This window comes from Crotalus tigris, unplaced genomic scaffold (assembly GCF_016545835.1).
Source record: "Crotalus tigris isolate CLP2741 ecotype Arizona unplaced genomic scaffold, ASM1654583v1 scf7180000017549.6302385, whole genome shotgun sequence".
Classification (NCBI taxonomy): Eukaryota; Metazoa; Chordata; class Lepidosauria; order Squamata; family Viperidae; genus Crotalus; species Crotalus tigris.
This window is the reverse complement of record NW_024096467.1, coordinates 2,310,024-2,327,448: the sequence shown is the minus strand read 5'-3', so window position 1 is coordinate 2,327,448 and position 17,425 is coordinate 2,310,024. Positions and strand designations below refer to the sequence as shown.

At 36.2% G+C, this 17,425-nt stretch overlaps 1 protein-coding gene across 7 annotated transcripts in view; it reads left to right on the top strand.

Annotated features, from left to right (window-relative positions):
* Window positions 1-17,425, top strand: part of MECOM (MDS1 and EVI1 complex locus) — a 541,277-nt gene that overhangs the window by 313,474 nt on the left and 210,378 nt on the right. The window contains exon 1 of one of the 7 annotated variants that reach the window (XM_039337480.1): window positions 3,371-3,426. The exons of the other annotated variants lie outside the window; for them this stretch is intronic. The gene's annotated coding sequence lies outside the window, so the exon portion shown is untranslated. Of the gene's footprint in view, window positions 1-3,370; window positions 3,427-17,425 lie in introns of those variants that run through there. 7 annotated transcript variants of the gene reach the window in all.

Sequence of the window (17,425 nt, the reverse complement as noted above, 5' to 3'; positions counted from 1 at the left end):
AAATGTGAATGTTTCTGTTCAACATACTGTACTTAAAATGTCCTACTTGCTCTTAACAGGTTTTATTCCCACATTTTCACATTGATGTGAAGAACCAAAGCAACAGGTTCTAAATGTCCCATTCTGAAGCTGGAGGGGCAGGTGGAAGTTTTTGCTTGAATGTTCTTCTTGACAAAGAGAGAATAATGATAAGTTCCGTTTAGGGAAAACTAATTACAAGGGAAATCTGAGATTAGGATTTTTCCTTATTTTCTAAAAGACAAACTAAATGTTATATATGAATATATGTTTCATCAACTTGATTATCCTTTTTAAATAGAAGCTGTTTTTTTAAAAAAATTGGGAATTTCTGGGTGTAACCTTATTTTCTCCCATTTTTCTTAATCTAAAGTACTCCTTCAAAAATGGCATTTGCAAAAATGGCTGTCCAAATATGTTATATAAATTGCATATAGAGAAGTTTACACAGTACTTAAATATGCAATTCTTCCACCAATAGGTTAGCTTTTTTTAATCCCAAAAGAGCAGTATCAAATAAATATTCTAAAACAGCAATCCAATTGCTATATCAGAGCATTCTGTTGTTTGGGTAATCGGATAAACTCAAAGGCTGCCGGCACTAGACCAGCAAGAGAGAAATGAAGAAGGAATAATGTTCACAGCTGCTTCTTTTAAAAGAAAAATAAATTAAATATATTTTTACCATTGCTCACAATTACAGATTAAGTCAAATTCTGCCCAGATTATCCTAGTGGAAATGAAACTGGCTGTCTTTCAAATAATATAGATAATAGTTGGAATTAATTCCTTTTAAACATATTTATGATCAACAAATATTAATCATCATAAGAACATAAAGAAAATGAAAACCAGAAACCATCACAGAAGGAAAACCGCACAGAGACATAATTTGGGAGCATATATAAATAAATATCTTTGTATGGGGAGATATAAAAGGTTAAATATCCATATTCAGTGTTCTTTCCAAAAAGACATTTGCATAAAAGTAATCTGTTTGAAATTGGTTTGTTGATGAAAGGATGCAGTAAACAGAAAAGGAGATCCAGTGTGAACTAACAATTTTAACTAATGGATTCTTTAAGAAACTTTGCTCCTGTGGTAATTTTTCAAGCCCTGCTATTTCCTATACTTTAAAGAAAGATGTGGGGCAGTAAATATGGCACCTAACAATAAAAGATAAATTAATTTTTCTGTTATACCATTTTATACCTTGCAGAAAATGGACACTAAAACTACATTAGTATTTATTATTAAAGATATCAGATAATATCTGTGATTTCCTCAATAATCTTAACTAATTGTGGTTTGCCATCAGAAATGATGTCACGTACAAATTTTATTAAAAACCCTTCAACAATGCAATTTTAAGGAGATTAATACCAGCTCTGATTTATTTTTCTCTTTGCTTTTTAACAAACATGCTGAAATATTTAAAAGTAATTTTATGTCATAAAAGACCCACCAAGCTGATTCAGATTCCAATCCAAGTATTCTTTGCATCCTTTTAAAGACAACTGGACTTTTTTGTTTCTTACTTTGAAAATGTTTCACTTCTCATCCAAGAAGCTTCTTCAGTTCTAACCGAACTATTTTAGAAATGAAGAAGCTTCCTGAATAAGAAGAGAAATATTTTCAAAGTCCAGATGCCTTTTGGAAAAAAAAAAAGCATCTTTGCGACAACCATGACCGGGATGATTGAACATTTCCATAAACATTCTTTTAAAGACTTTCAAGGAAGTCTTCTGTGCTTGACCTAAGAATTTTATATAGTATTTAAAATTCTTGTTTTAAAACAATGTAGACATTTACCATTCTGTAAATACTGGTAATATTCTTAGCTGATAGGTTATTATGAGTTTTAAGAAAAAATGATTTCACTTGTTTCACTTTAATCAAAATGGAACTTATGACCAAAATTTCCTCCAAGCAAAAATAGTTTTCCCTATAGTACTCAGATTAAGTCCTCTACCTTCATATTCTTTGAACTAATCATATTTAAGACTCTACAGTGAATGAACAGGATTTCCAAACTTCTAAAATAAGCTTAAATATTGAAGTTGCTAGTAAGATTCTGACTAGCATTCTTTCTGCAGAAAAATCTGTCATGGGGAATATAGAAACCTAATGTGAGTACTGAGAGATCCTTTCTTTTTCTTACTATTTGAAAAGTCTGAAGTGCTTATATATACAATTCCTGATGGTTCCCAGAATGACTATGTTATATGGACACCTTGGCTTCTCAAATCAGGCAGTTATATCATTTAAAATTTATTCCTACTAATATCCATTTGCCACAGTTGGAACATAATGCCCAGAGTTTGTTAGGATTTGGCACAGACCATAAAAATAAAGAAAGGTTTTGTAGACAAGACCTTTTTGGCTGAACTATAGAAGATATTTGTGACACTAAAAAAAATCAGCAGCAGAATCTGGCAGCAAAGTGGGAGGGAGCATCAAGTATTGCATTTCCACACCCAAAATTGGGCCCTTTCTTCAGGGTTAGGGTTACGGCTTCTAGAACAATGCTCCACATTAAATATACCACACTAGACTGACCATCTTAAACTCTATAAATATGTTCTTGAAGAAAACCTTGGACTGCTTATTCTGATGCATCCAATGTTTGGTTGTTTGTCTACTTACTTATATCCTGCCTTTACTATTTTTTTTTACAAATAATTCAAGGTGGAAAACATATCCATCACACTGTTGACCTTTCTTGCCACGATTTTTGAGTGAACCACTGCAGTTGTTAAGTTAGTCATATGGTTGTTAAGTGAATCTGGTTTCCCCATTGACTTTGCTTGTCAGAAAGTCACAAAAGGTCAGTTGCCAAGGGTCTGAATTTTGATTACCTGACCACAGAGACGCTGCAACGGTCGTAAGAGTAAAAAATGGTCATAAGCCACTTTTTTTTAGTGCTGTTGTAACTTTGAATGGTCACTAAAAGAACTATTGTAAGTTGTGAGACCATCAGTAGTCGGGCAGCATTTCTTTCACCTGTTTTGATAAGTAAAGATTTTCTACTAACTTTCTATTTTCTAATGGAGGGAGATTTTAGATGCTGTGAATGCAGGACTTAGGCTGTGCTGTTCAAGACAATAATCTTCCGCTTTATTTCGCAAGGTGTATCAGAGAGTCTGCAATGTTTAAAAGAAGTGAAAGGAGTTACATAAAAGCCAGTCACCAGTGGGTGACATTCCTTCCTTTAGAATACTGGCAGTGCCAGGGGAAGATTTTTGTTCTTTAGATACAGACTCCTCCCATTACTTTCTTGGAGATCTATCTCCACTTCAGGCCATTGTGTTTTGCACTCTGTTCACCCTCTTAACTTTTACTGGAATAGCACAGAGGACATACTGCGGGAACCCTCTTCAATAACCTTGGCCTCACCCCTTTTAAGCTGTGAGTTTGAAGTTGTTTTTGTGTTGAGATACTTTTTTTTCAAAACTGTCTTTTCAGCGTTATCATATATTTTTTTTTAAAAAAAGAAGCTTGCTTAACTTTTATGTATGTACTTGGCAATGAGTTACTATAAAGCAAATAAAGTGATGTCTCAGCTGCCTGGAAGGGGTGATACAGCAGATAGCATTCACACCCTCATCTTTGTATTCCATTCCTTCAAGGATATCAGTAAGTAAATAGTACTGAGACGCTAATATGTTTAATAAAGAAACAATTTCTCAGTCCTCACAGTTGTAACTGTGGGAAAGGTAATGCATTCCTCTAAAGCTGTTCAGGTGTTCTAACTGATATTATTGACTTAATTTTAGACTGTGTGACCACCGGAATCAAAAGCATAAGATATTCTTATACTCTTGATTCTGGTACAACTTACCTCCATCAAGAAGACTTAAATTGGTTGGTTTTATTCTCGTTTTAATCATCCAGATACTTCACAAAAGAGGCATTCACTGATCATTTAACCTCTCTATGAAATACTTACTTTGAAATGAATTGAGGTGCACCAGTGAGCCTCTGCGTTGTAATGGGCTCACTTATTTAGAGTGGAGGGGATGTTCTTATATGTCATATTTTAAGCTTTGACAAGGGACCCTCTGCAGGAAAGTGCAGAGGAAGGTACCAGAGCTTTCCTTGTTCCACTCAGTATGTGTCTTGGTAGGTCAGAAAACATTTGGCAACTTTCCATCTTCATTTGTGCAGAGTGAAAGCAGCTTCAGCTGTATTCCTTGTGCAGCCATCTAGATGCCCATGTGCCTCATGCATCCTGTTTTTACTCAGCTGCTAGAACAGTGAAAGCTTAATCCATCTTGCAAAAGCTTACATTTGTGACTTCCGCTTCTGATACAATATGTGACCAAAAGAATCAGATTATAAATCTCCTGGCAGTCTTAAAATATTTTATAGATCTGCATACACTTTCCTCTTCCACTTGGTTTTGGGTGCAATCCATTAAAAATGTTCTTATTCGTGAAAATGAACACTGGCACTGGATCATGACTATGTGGCATAGATAACAGAGATAACCATCACCATAATGAATGGACAACTTACAGACTGAGGGATGAAGTTACATGGAGCCTCCAAACGTCTGTTGGGAAGCCCATTCTGTTCTTTCTTTGGTCCACCTCCTATCTTCTCTTGTTTATTGCTGCCTCTGCCATAATTAGAACATAACTGCTAACAGGCCTTCTCAGAACCATGAGAGTGTTAGCAGTCACTTTGGCATCTCCTGTGATAAGACTCTATGATGGATCATGGAATCCACTCAGAAGCACTGCCAGAGCACCTGCAAACATTCTCCAGGCTCAGGCGGACCTTTTATCAGCCCCATGTTAATTTCATGGTGATTTGCAGAGGAAACCTTTGTCTGGAAGTTTCGTTTTTTATTTGGCCTCCAGAATGATGTCTGGGATGCAATGATGGGATAAGAGGCAAGGTACATGTCCAAAAATGTTCAGCCCAACTGTTTGTGGAGTATGTTGAGCAAAAAATTCATTAACAACCCAGAGAAAAAGAGCTCTTTGTCACCTAGCAGGGAAATCTGGGGACAGCTCATAATTAGGGTCTCAAAATGGAGACCACATATTTATATACCTATTATACTAATTCTTTTTTGAATAGCCAAATGTATGCAGAGCACAGCAAAAGAAAAATAAATACTATAGTAAGACAGGGAAATTAAAGGCATAAAATAAAAGAAAAACATATCAAGAACTGGCTTATATCAACATCATTTGCTGAACCTCACTGTACCTTTCTCCTCTTGAAAACTATGCTTGCTTCCAATACATCCATACACTTGTTCATTCACTTTCTACTTCTCTTCTTTTGTGGTTGTCATTATTAAACCATAACATTTTTGCCTTTCTCCTTCTTTTGGCCCATTCATAATTTCTTTGCATATTAAGAGGATATGAGAAGTGACAGTGAGGAAAATTGGGAAAGTGCATTGTGGTTTTATCCTGGGCATGGAATGTGGAACTATATTTTTGTTCCACTGCACATCATTGATAAAATGTAAGAATGTGGGAATCTTGTTGCATGCTTATTTAGTTGTTAAGCAAATCCCCATTGACTTTGCTTGTTGGAAACCAGTTTGGAAGGTTACAAATGATGTCCCCAGGACAAGGCCACATGCCAAGCCCCTCAATTTTAATCAGATGACTCTGGAGATGTTGCAACAGTGATAAGTGTGAAAAAGAGTCACAGGTCACTTTTTTCTGTGCTGTTGTTAACTTCAGATGCTCACCAAACCAATGTTTTAAAGTCTAGGACTACCTGTATGTCTTTCTGGCTATATTTAAAGACATTCCAAGGTACAATGGCTAACCAAAGTCTGTAATTGTGTGTTTATATCTTTGTGAGTGTTTTGGATGGGGAGGGAGAAAATTATGAAGGAAAGCATGTTATTTCACAACTGAATACTTAAAGGAAACAGTATGCCCTTGTTTTCCAGAGAACTCTGCCACTTTCCTTTTTACATTTTCAAAAGATTATTTTAATTTTAAGAAAAACAAAAGGAAGCTGTCAAAATTCTCATCTTTATTTTCAGGAATGCCCTTAGCTTAAAACAGTCTACTGTCAAGAGAACTGGGGCCAAGGATTTTCCAGCCATGGAACATAAGTATGATTCCTTACTTCCTTCAGTTAATCCTGTTATTTGATTTTCATTAATCTAACATAGTACAGAGCATAAAGTCCCCAATATCTTAACACACCTTTTTTATTTTCCAGTGTCTTTAAAAATCAGTTTGCAGACTGGAGATCCCAAATCCATTTAATCAAATGGTATAACAAGCACATAAAGACTTATTTCCAATCAGTGTAGCATCTGAAAGAGCTTTTCTCTGTACATTGAAAAATATCATGAACATTTTATTCATAGTTTTCATACTAAGTGATTTATTTAATGTTCTTTGGCAAGTCTTAGAAAATTATTTTTCTTTTTAAGAGGTCACCACCTTTTAGATGATGCAAGGAACCTGTTATATTCCTCTGTATTTCCCCCTCTATATATTTACTTATTGATTCTGTTTTCTGAATAATTGTTGAAAGAACAGAAGTTTGTAAATTACGCAACACCAAAATTGGACCCACTTCATGGCAGCAAGCCCAGATGCTGTCAAATGTTTTTCCTCTTTCTGGCTGATTCTTGACAATTATTATGGATTACCAGAAGTGTTAACATTTCTGTATTTAAACATTTTTGGTTGTTGTTCCTGTTAAGTATCCCATGTACTCTATTTTATAACGAGTAGTCTGTTTTAAACAAAACAAAACAAAAGCAAAAATGTATGGTATTTCTGATAGCAACTGATAGTGAGGCCTAAGAACCATGTTTTATTCTTTGTTCATCAGCATTACAATCTTTTCTAATATTTTTCTTCAATGCCGTGAAAAGAATTTTAAAAAATTACAGTTCATTAGGAAAAATGGCGCATAAAATTATGCTTAAGGGGGAAATAGAAATATACTAATTTTTTTTCCACAGTTATTTCCACACAGTGGTTTATTTACTATGTGTATATTATTTTTTTCTTTTCTCTAAGGTATCAACATAGTGATTTATTTTCTTTTAGTATTTCCTTTTGAAGATGTTGCTGCTGTAGAGTTTATATATTTCTCCAAAATTGTCTGAACATTTGACCTATTCCACCGGTCGGCAACCTGCGGCTCCGGAGCCGCATGCGGCTCTTTGAGCCTTCCCCTGTGGCTCCCAGCCTCCTCTGCCTTTGCAGAGAGAGACAGAGACAGAGAGAGGCAATTGCACTTCCCTGCTTCTCTCTCTCTCTCTCTCTCTCTCTCTCTCTCTGTGTGTGTGTGTGTGTCTGTGTGTGTGTGTGTGTATGTGTGTGTGTGTGTGCACTGTGTGTGTGTGTGTGTTCCGAGGAGCTGAAAAGCTTTCTGGGCGGAGCTCCTCCCTTTGCTGCGTCTCTGAAGGAAGCAGGAAGCAGGAAGGGCAGGAGAGAGCTAGCTAGCCCAGCTAGGCTGACTCAGGAATTCTGGGAGTTGAAGTCCATGAGTCATAAAAGAGATGAGGTTGCCTACCCCGGAGGTTGTTGGACAACAGCTTGAAGCTTGCCAGGTGAGCAGCAGATAGGAGGGGGAGGGAGAAAGAGAGAGAGAGAAAGAGAGAGGGAGGGAGAGAGAGAGAGAAAGGAAGAGAGTGGGGGAAGAGGAGTGGCAGACCAAGGGCAGATAGAGAGGGAGGGAGAGAGAGACCCTTTTGACATCTAAAATGAAGATAACACTGCATATATCCTTTTTTACCTGTGTGTGTATGTAATTTTATTCTCTTAAAGCATTCTCTTGGTGATCATTGTTTTAATAGTATGGATATTCCCAAGAGTCATATTTTCACTTTTATTTTTAATGTGTGTGTGTGGTGTGTGTGTGTGTGTGTGTGGGTGTGTGTGTATAATAGTAGTAGTAAAGTTGGAAGGGACCTTGGAGGTCATCTAGTCCAACCCCCTGCTCGGGCAGGAAACCCTACACCATTTCGGACAAATGGCTGTCCAGTCTCTTCTTAAAAACTTCCAGTGTTGGAGCATTTACTGCTTCTGGAGGCAAGCTGTTCCACTGATTAATTGTTCTCACTGTCAGGAAGTTTCTCCTTAGTTCTAGGTTGCTTCTCTCCTTGATTAGTTTCCACCCGTTGCTTCTTGTCCTGCCTTCAGGTGCTTTGGAAAATAGCTTGATTCCCTCTTCTTTATGGCAGCCCCTGAGATATTGGAATACTGCTATCATGTCCCCCCTTGTCCTTCTCTTCGTTAAACTAGACATACCCAATTCTAGCAACCGTTCCTTATATGTTTTAGCCTCCAGTCCCCTAATCATCTTTGTTGCTCTTCTCTGTACTCTTTCTAGAGTCTCAACATCTTTTTTACATCGTGGTGACCAAAACTGGATGCAGTATTCCAAGTGTGGCCTTACCAAGGCATTGAAGAGTGGTATTAATACTTCACGTGATCTTGATTCTATCCCTCTGTTAATGCAGCCTAGCACTGTGTTGGCCTTTTTGGCAGCTGCAGCACACTGCTGGCTCATATTTAAGTGATTGTCTACTAGGACTCCGAGGTCCCTCTCACAGTTACTACTATTGAGCATGGTGCCACCTATGCTGTACTTGTGCATTTGGTTTTTCTTGCCTAAATGTAGAACCTTGCTTTTTTCACCATTGAATTTCATTTTGTTAGTTAGTGCCCAGTGTTCAAGTCTGTCCAGATCCTTCTGTATCTGAAGCCTGTCTTCTGGAGTGTTGGCTATTCCTGCCAGCTTGGTGTCGTCTGCAAATTTGATGAGTTCCCCATCTATCCCTTCATCCAAATCGTTGATGAAGATGTTGAAGAGTACTGGGCCCAGAACAGAGCCCTGGGGCACCCCACTACACACTTCCCTCCATATAGATGCAGTTCCATTGAGGACCACTCGCTGAGTACGGCCGGTCAGCCAGCTACGGATCCATCTGGTGGTGGTTCTGTCTACCCCACATTTTTCTATCTTGTCAAGTAGTAGGTTGTGATCTACTTTATCAAATGCCTTACTGAAGTCCAAGTAAATTATGTCCACAGCATTCCTCTGATCCACTAATTTTGTCACTTGGTCAAAGAATGCAATAAGATTTGTCTGGCATGATCTATTTTTGACAAACCCATGTTGGCTTTTAGTAATGACTTTGTTTGCCTCTAGGTGTTCGTTGATTCGTTGTTTGATTATCTTTTCCAGGATCTTCCCAGGTATTGAGGTCAGGCTGATAGGTCTGTAATTTCCTGGATCCATTTTTTTTCCTTTTTTGAGGATGGGAACTACATCAGCTCTTTTCCAGTCCTCTGGTAGTTCCCCTGTGTTCCAGGATCTTTGAAAAATATAGTTCAGTGGCTCCGATATCACATCTGCCAGTTCCTTGAGAACTCTGGGGTGTAATCCATCTGGTCCTGGCGATCTGAACTCATCTAGGCTGGACAGGTGCTCCCTAAACATTTTCTTGCCTATCTTAACTTGTGTTTCTGTTTTGTTTTTTATGGCACTACTTTTGATAGGTTGGTCTGTTTTTTCCCTTTGTGTAAAGACAGATGCAAAACACAAGTTAAATAGTTCTGCTTTTTCCCTGTTGTTTGTCACCTTCTTGCCACTTCCACCCACTAATGGACCAATCTTTCCTTCACTTTTTTCTTGTTTTTTACATGTTGAAAGAAGCTTTTTTTGTTATTTTTGACTTTGGTCGCAAGCCTTAGTTCATTTTGAGCCTTAGCTTTCCTCACTTCATCTTTGCAGGCTCGAGCTATTTGTTGATATTCTGACTTAGTTATGTGCCCCTCTTTCCACTTTCTATACTTGTCCTTTTTATCTTTCAATTGATCAGAGAGTTCTTTATGCAGCCATGCTGGTTTCTTTTGAGAGCTGTTATTTTTCCTCTTTGTTGGTATTGTGCTGGGCCTTTATTATCTCACTTTTCAAAATTTCCCAAGCCTCTTGAGTTGTTTTCCCCTGGAGGATTCTCATCCATGGAATCCTTCCCAAGCCCTCTCTAAGTTTATTGAAATTAGCTCTCTTGAAGTCCAAGACTCTAGTTTGACTGTGTTCTATTGGTTGTGCTTCTATAATGTTGAATTCTAATATTGCATGAACACTTCCTCCCAGGGTTCCTATGGCTTCAACACCGTCTATCATTTCATCTCTGTTAGTGAGAATTAGATCCAAGATGGCTAATCCCCTAGTTCCCTTCTCTACTTTTTGGGAGACAAAGTTTTCTGCTAGGTTTGTCAGGAACCTGTTTGATCTTCCACTTGGTGCGGAGTTTGTCTCCCAGTTGATGTCAGGGTAGTTAAAGTCCCCATTACTATTGTGATGTGCTTCCTACATACCTTAGTTAGCTGACTGGCAAAAAGTTCATCTATTTCCTCTGTTTGGTTGGGTGGTCTGTAGTATACACCTATATATATACACACACACACATATACACATACACAAACACACACACACCTATAATAAAGGTAAAAAAGGATATATGCAGTGTTATCTTCATTTTAGATATCAAAAGGGTTTTGCGGCTCCCAGTGTTTTGTTTTTGGTGGGAAACGGGTCCAAGTGGCTCTTTGAGTGTTTTGGGTTGCCTATCCCTGTTCTATCCATAACTTTAGTATCTGTTTCCATCCTGACATCTGCTAGTTTTTCAATGCTTCTGATACCATTTCATGCTTATTTCAGACAGCTGCCATTCAGGGATCTGCGTAGCACAATGTTTGAAGATTTTCTTTCTGTCACAGAGAGCTTCCCTGTGTCACTAAGCGAGTGAACAGAATGGTGAATACTGAATAATAAGTTAGGTTAGATTCCCAATGCCCAATATCAGAACACAATTCAGAACACAATGTCCACAAATATCACTGGATTTATGTTATGTTGTCCACATGAAATAAAATAAGTGGGGTTTTTTTTTCTTTACAGAAATTCATGAAATTGCAAAACTGCAAAACAGTCTTTTTAAAAATCTCGCAGTTGCCCCATAAGATTGAGTTTGGGGGGATAGAATATCCAGATCAGAATAAGTTACCATAATTTGTATACATTCTGAATTAAAAGGCAGAGAGTTGTCTTGGTGCTCCAGGATTTTCAGTGGTGCCTGGGAAAACACTTTTTCACAGTATAAACTAAAAGTCTCTAATGTATTAATGGCATCGCTGGGCATTATGTCAGGCATTAAATCCTCTTCTTCCAATTTCATTAGGTCCTTTTTATTTCATGTAGTTAACTGAATAGCAAGCAAGTGCTGCCATTAATGATAGTTAATCAGTTTAAGCCTAGGAAATGTGTTTTAGAAATTAGGGTTGAATTTTAATTTATCTTTTAATTTATCTGCTATCAAATAACAGTGTCATGTAATTTGTCCATTTGTTTCTGTGTTTTGCCTGAAATTTAAAACTCTTGGAATAATTGTAAATATGCATTACCGGTATATAAAAAGTGAAAAATAAATACCACCAAATCCAACAAATAATAAAGTGAACATTTACATACTGTATGCATCTTAATTGGGACTAATTCATAAGCACGTAGGAACAGTTAAGAACTGTGTTCTTTTCTTTTCTGATATGCTTCATCCATCACCAGCATTTTGCATTTTAAGTGAAACAAGCAATCTCAAATAAATTTCTAAGAGAATTTGATGTTGCATTATAATTTGTTGCAATGTATTACAATTTGTTAGTTTGTTCCTTCATTCAGAAATTCTTTAATGAGCTTATAAATTATTTGGGTTATGCATGTGTTTGCCAAGCTTTTCCTTCATTATTCTACAATCCCAAATCCATAAATTATGTATCTGAAAAATATTTGTATTTCACCAAAACAAAGTTGAGACACTGCTTGTATTAACTGATGTAAGCTAACGTATAATACTTTCCCCCTGATAATTATATACCCCCAAATGATTACTTCTTGCAACTGTAACTTTTTTTTAACTTACTGTACATGATGACTTGATGATGAGATCTTGCAAGGATGGATCTCACAATGTTGACATTAGATCTGAAGCAGGACTAGATTAGATCCTTATAGACAGAAATAGAGGCACCTGTGAATCAGTTTGGAATAATCTTTTTTTAAGGGGCCAAAGTATGTCTTTATTTTGCTGCTGCCAAATGATATAGGAAAAGACTTATATAGTGCCTGATCACGTTGTCCTTTAAATATAGATCATCCTGCATAGGTCTATAATTTATAGAAAATCATTTATAAAAAAAGAAGTTAATTACTGATTTTAAAAAAAACAAATGAAATATATGTGAAATATGAAGGAAGCTATAAAAAGTAGATAGAATCAGAACAAAAACTAAATGTGATTTAATTTTCTTTAAATTGTCTTGAAGTTGAATTAATGCATTATTATTCATTATTATTCATCAATTTATTACCTGTATGTTTACTAAAAAAATTTTTTACACATTCAGCTTTACAGTTTGGTGACCACTTTTAAAAGGGCTTCAAAGTCTCAGATTATATACCACTGCAGTCCCAACAGAGCGTATATAGAAATATGTGCTACACAGGATATTTTTGAAGAAGAAAAAATTCAATTGGAGACAACTGGTTAGCTAGTTGAGAACATGCTATAAGAATAATGAAAACCTGATCTGTTTGTAAACTGTTTCCTATGCTTAGTTCAAAGTGTCAGTTTTAATTCTTAAAGTTTAAATCTAAATAACTTAGTCTCTGCCTAACAAAGAAACCACCTGTTCCATTATTTTCAATAAGTTGTATTGTTTCAGTGTTTCTTGAAGTTTTCTTTTTGAACATTTGGCTAGGTATTTATTTATTTATTTATTTATTTATTTATTTATTTATTTATTTATTTGGGAGTAACATATAGCCTGACATTTCATCCTTATTTGCATCTGGTTTACAAGGTTGGGATCATCTGAACCAGGCCCTTTATGTTTAAGACCAGATAAGTCATTATGTAAGTTCTGACTTCTGTTTCACCTGTGGAGACTTATTTGCATATGAAGTGGTATAAAATCAAGTCTTGGCACCTTGGGCAGCTGCCAAGGCCTGTGTCTCATCAGAGGCTTTTTATTATGATTGCTTTCTTCTTTGTTCTAACCAAAATACGTATTATTCTTCCTAAGTAATTGTACAGATGAAAGAAGGGAGCCCTACCTGGGACCCTGAGGCAAATGCAACAGTAGTATAGAGAGTGGGCTACTAGGTGATCTTTCTAAGAAAAGGTCTCATGAGGAAAGCCTGAAGAAGGCTTCTGAAAAACCTGCCATCAACATGTGTTTAATGTTCATCTGAAAAATGACCAAGTTCATATCTGAAGATGCTAATGCAATATTTATGATTTATGATAATTGTATTTTATGATTATGATTGTCATGATCACTTGTCGCTTGTACGTATACTGAGAACTTATGCACCAGAGACAAATTCCTTGTGTGTGTCTCCAATCACACATGGCCAATAAAGAATTCTATATATTCTATATATTTTACCTGTCAGTTTAGAACAGGCATGTCAAACTGCCGGCCCATGGGCCAGATGTATCATACTGAAACCGTGTCCACCCCATTGCCGGCAATGGGGAAAAAGTTGCGATACATCACACAACGTCACATGACATCGTGCATTTGACATGCCTGCTTTAGAAGATAATTTCTATAAGTTTTATACTTGAAGAGTATGTATGTTTCTATGGATGAAAGTCTTTAATATCTAATTTCTTCAAAGGCAGGGGAGGCTTCCTGAAAAATTAAAACCATTAATCTGTAAAGGAGCAGATCCATTTCTGTGGTGTTATTTTTTGAATTTGCCATGTCTCTTAGCCATTCTTATAACTTGAATGTGAGATTTTTGGCAGGTTAAAAAAGAACATTATAACAGTACAAAAACAGTACAGTATTGTGTATTTGTATCTATCTATCTATCTGTCTATCTATCTATCTATCTAGCTAGCTAGCTAGCTAGCTATCTCTATCTTTAAATAGACATTGACTAGATAATTATACCTAAAACTGTGTTCTTCAGAAAGTGTGTACACACACACACACACACACACACACAAACACATACACAGATTTGCAGTCAGAATTAACTTGTTTCCCTGAAAAATAATCTGAATCCAGTATTTTGGAAAAAAAAACACATTTTAGATAGCTTTCAGTATTTTCAACCCTCTCTCCAAATTTAGGTGATAAAACTGTATGATATTGAGTTTCAGCAGCAATCCTAGTTGACAGGTGCTATAGTAATTTTGATAAAATGCTTTTTTACCAGTAATAATGGATTAGAAAATTGACCCGTTTGACAGTTGTTACCAAAAACAAAGACCAACTTTGTAATCAACTGTTGAGATCATCTATCTATGTATTATCTCTATTCTCATTTACGGTTTGGATGCAACCTTACAATTATAATCAGCACATGAAGAAGGCTTTAAAGACTATACTGTGTTTATCATGACGAGCTTGAAACTCTGCAGATCTATTTCACTGAGAAACCTGTCTGTATCTTAAATATTTTTTCATGATAAGAAAGCAGCATAGTTCTTGTAAAACCAAGTTTTTAGAATTCCTTTTTACCTACTCAGGGATTTTTGGATACTTAACAGTGTAATGTTTCTGGGGAATTGCTTTTGTACTGTGTATTCTGAAAAATATTGTTTTTGGCTACCGTCCTGATTAAACCAGACATTTTAATGTGTATTATGATAGGTCATTTGATGAATAGTCACTACTCTGTGATCCACTGAAACCTGGCCATTCGGGTTGAGCGTTCATGGCTAAGTGTCATAAATTCCCATCTTTTCTTGATTAATGCTTCCTTTTGTGATCTGAAAGGGAAATGTCTGGAGGTTTCTTCCTTTGCACTGTGGCCACTTAAAATGAAGAGGGAAGACCTGTTGCTCATTTTCAACTCTTTTTATAATGTAGATAGGAACTTTTAAGAAAAAGTATTGTATGTGCAGGGAACAGTTTATAAACAAGGGGCTTTTTTTCTTCATTGCATAAACTTGTTATACATATCGTTAGTTTTTCATACAATTTAAAATAAAGATGTTGCTAATACAAATGTTAAGGCTCATGAAATTTGAATCCAGAATTTTCATATCCAGTGGTCCCCAAGATTAATTCTCTATGCATGTTTAGTATTTGTTTAATGATTTGCGGTTGAACAGATGAACTACTCCCATTTGAAAAGATTGTTATGTGAGGTGACAGGAAATCTTAGCTTGAGATGTGTGTTCTGAATTAGCAGTTTGATGCATGCAAGTTCATAGGGTCTCCTGAAGATACATGATCTAGTTCAGGTGCTAAAGAGAAGCTAGCATGGGTTTGGTCAATGTTTTACTAATAGATCATTCAAGGAAAGCTAATCAGAGATTAATATAGAAGACAGCCGTTGTTTTCTCTCTTCCTCTAACTTAATTGCTATTGAAATTGTAATCAACAAGTGGTAAATGTTCATCTATACAAAGTGGTTAATTATTTACTGTTTTATCAAAACTTTAAGTACACAAGATAAGGGTGAGCCCTTACTTGTACAGATAGGAAGCAGAGAGAAGGAAACCTGCTCCCTGTTAAACTATGAGTTTGTGCCACAGGTGCCACAATTTTTATTGAAAGTAGGCCCCACTTAATTTTTGGAAAGAGATTGAGGATGAATGAGTGGGATTGTATCATACATAGGGAGAATGCCAATATCCTTGGGGGAGGGCAATTTTTGAGATACAAATGGGTAATTGTGATGATGACATTATCTTCAAGAGGCCATAAAAGAAAGGAATGAATGGGGTATATGTGGCCTTGGGGGATTTAAGGTTGTCCACTAACATATGATGCTTGGCCATATCAGATATTTCTCCCATTTCCTCCCTCTTAATTAAAAAATGCAGTCATATTATAAGCTATCAAAAGGAAGAAGGAATTACTCATTATTTTACCAGAAAATGAGCAAAAATAATTCCAGCTATTTTTCCATCATATGGATGCCTTCTCTCCCGTGGGAAAAAAGTAGCCAAGGTATGGTGTTCATCAAAAAACCAACCGAACAAACAAACAAACATGAAAGTCGATAAGCTATTTTGCTTTTTTCCTTAGTTTTTATTTCATTCTTCACTACATTTGGTAATACCTGTAACTGCTTTTGTAAATAAAATGAAAGGGACAGTAGGACAAACATTGTTTTTGTTATCTTCATTATTATCATCACCTTCATCATCCCTGTCATAATCAACCTCGTTAATCTACAATGTTAACCATGGTTTTAACCTATAGTTAAACCCATTGCTTAAGGTATTAGTTAAACCTATAGCCTAAAGTATTAGTTATTTACAGGCTTGATAACTTTTTATATCGCTTCTCTCTTTATTTCAAATAAACATTTTTCCATTAAGAAATCAGAATATAAAGGAGAAAGTTAACATGTTCAGCAAACAAGACAAGTGTACACCACACATGAAAAAAATTGTAAGTAAATAATTAAATTACCCTGCCCTATTGAGATGGTTAAAGTATGTATAGATGTTTAGGGCTGAGCTTCATAATATTTTTGTAAGTATAATTATTGAGCCAAGATACTCATGCAAGGACATTCCAAAAAAAGTTCACCAGAACTTCAAGAAATCGACCAATCTATCTTTAGGGTTTAAGCTGTGGAGTTAGCTTTTTCCATCACTAAAATATGTCAGACTGTGACAGCCCATTGATTCTTAATAGGCATGAGACTTTGTTTTTCCAATGTCTGGCTATTACTAGTTTGACAGCCATCTGGAGGGTAAACTAGCTGTGCAGGAAAATATGTATAGGTTCAGCAGTTGCCCTATTTGCCTATAAAGTCAGAGAAAGAGGCTACTCCGATGAGAGCATTTTCTTTGTGCTTCTATGCTGTCTTCTTTTTAAGTAATGTTTCTCAGTCTGGATCTCATACTTGAAGTAAGTGGAGAAGGGAAAAGTTACTACAGCTATAGAATCAAGATGGTAAGTAAATTGAGGAAATAGAATTGTGTCCTGTTCCCTCCTGAGTTCTTCTTATGTCAATAGCAGATTCTCTCCCTTTATAGGTAAATATGTTTTTGGTTGTCGGTCCTGGTGATTTGTTCTTTGCCAAATCTTGAGAGAGCATGCAGCCTATGACAAAGCCAGACTAATAGCTCATTCATTTGTTCCTTTCTTTGGAAACAGTTGTCATTCTAAACAGTTGATTTTTGTCTCTGTCACTTCCTTGACACACCTTGTTAGAAAAGATTGTATCTTAGTCATCGAGCAGTTTTATAGCTTTGAGTACACAGGAAGATTTGTGCTGTCTTTTCCTGATTCTAACCCCCCCCCCCCGCCACCGCCCTCTCTCTCAAATACTCTTTGAGGGTTTCAAAGTTGAATGAGTTGCATCATTTTTTTAAAAAAAAAAGGAAGAGGGGAAAAATGCAGCCTTGTGACAGTTG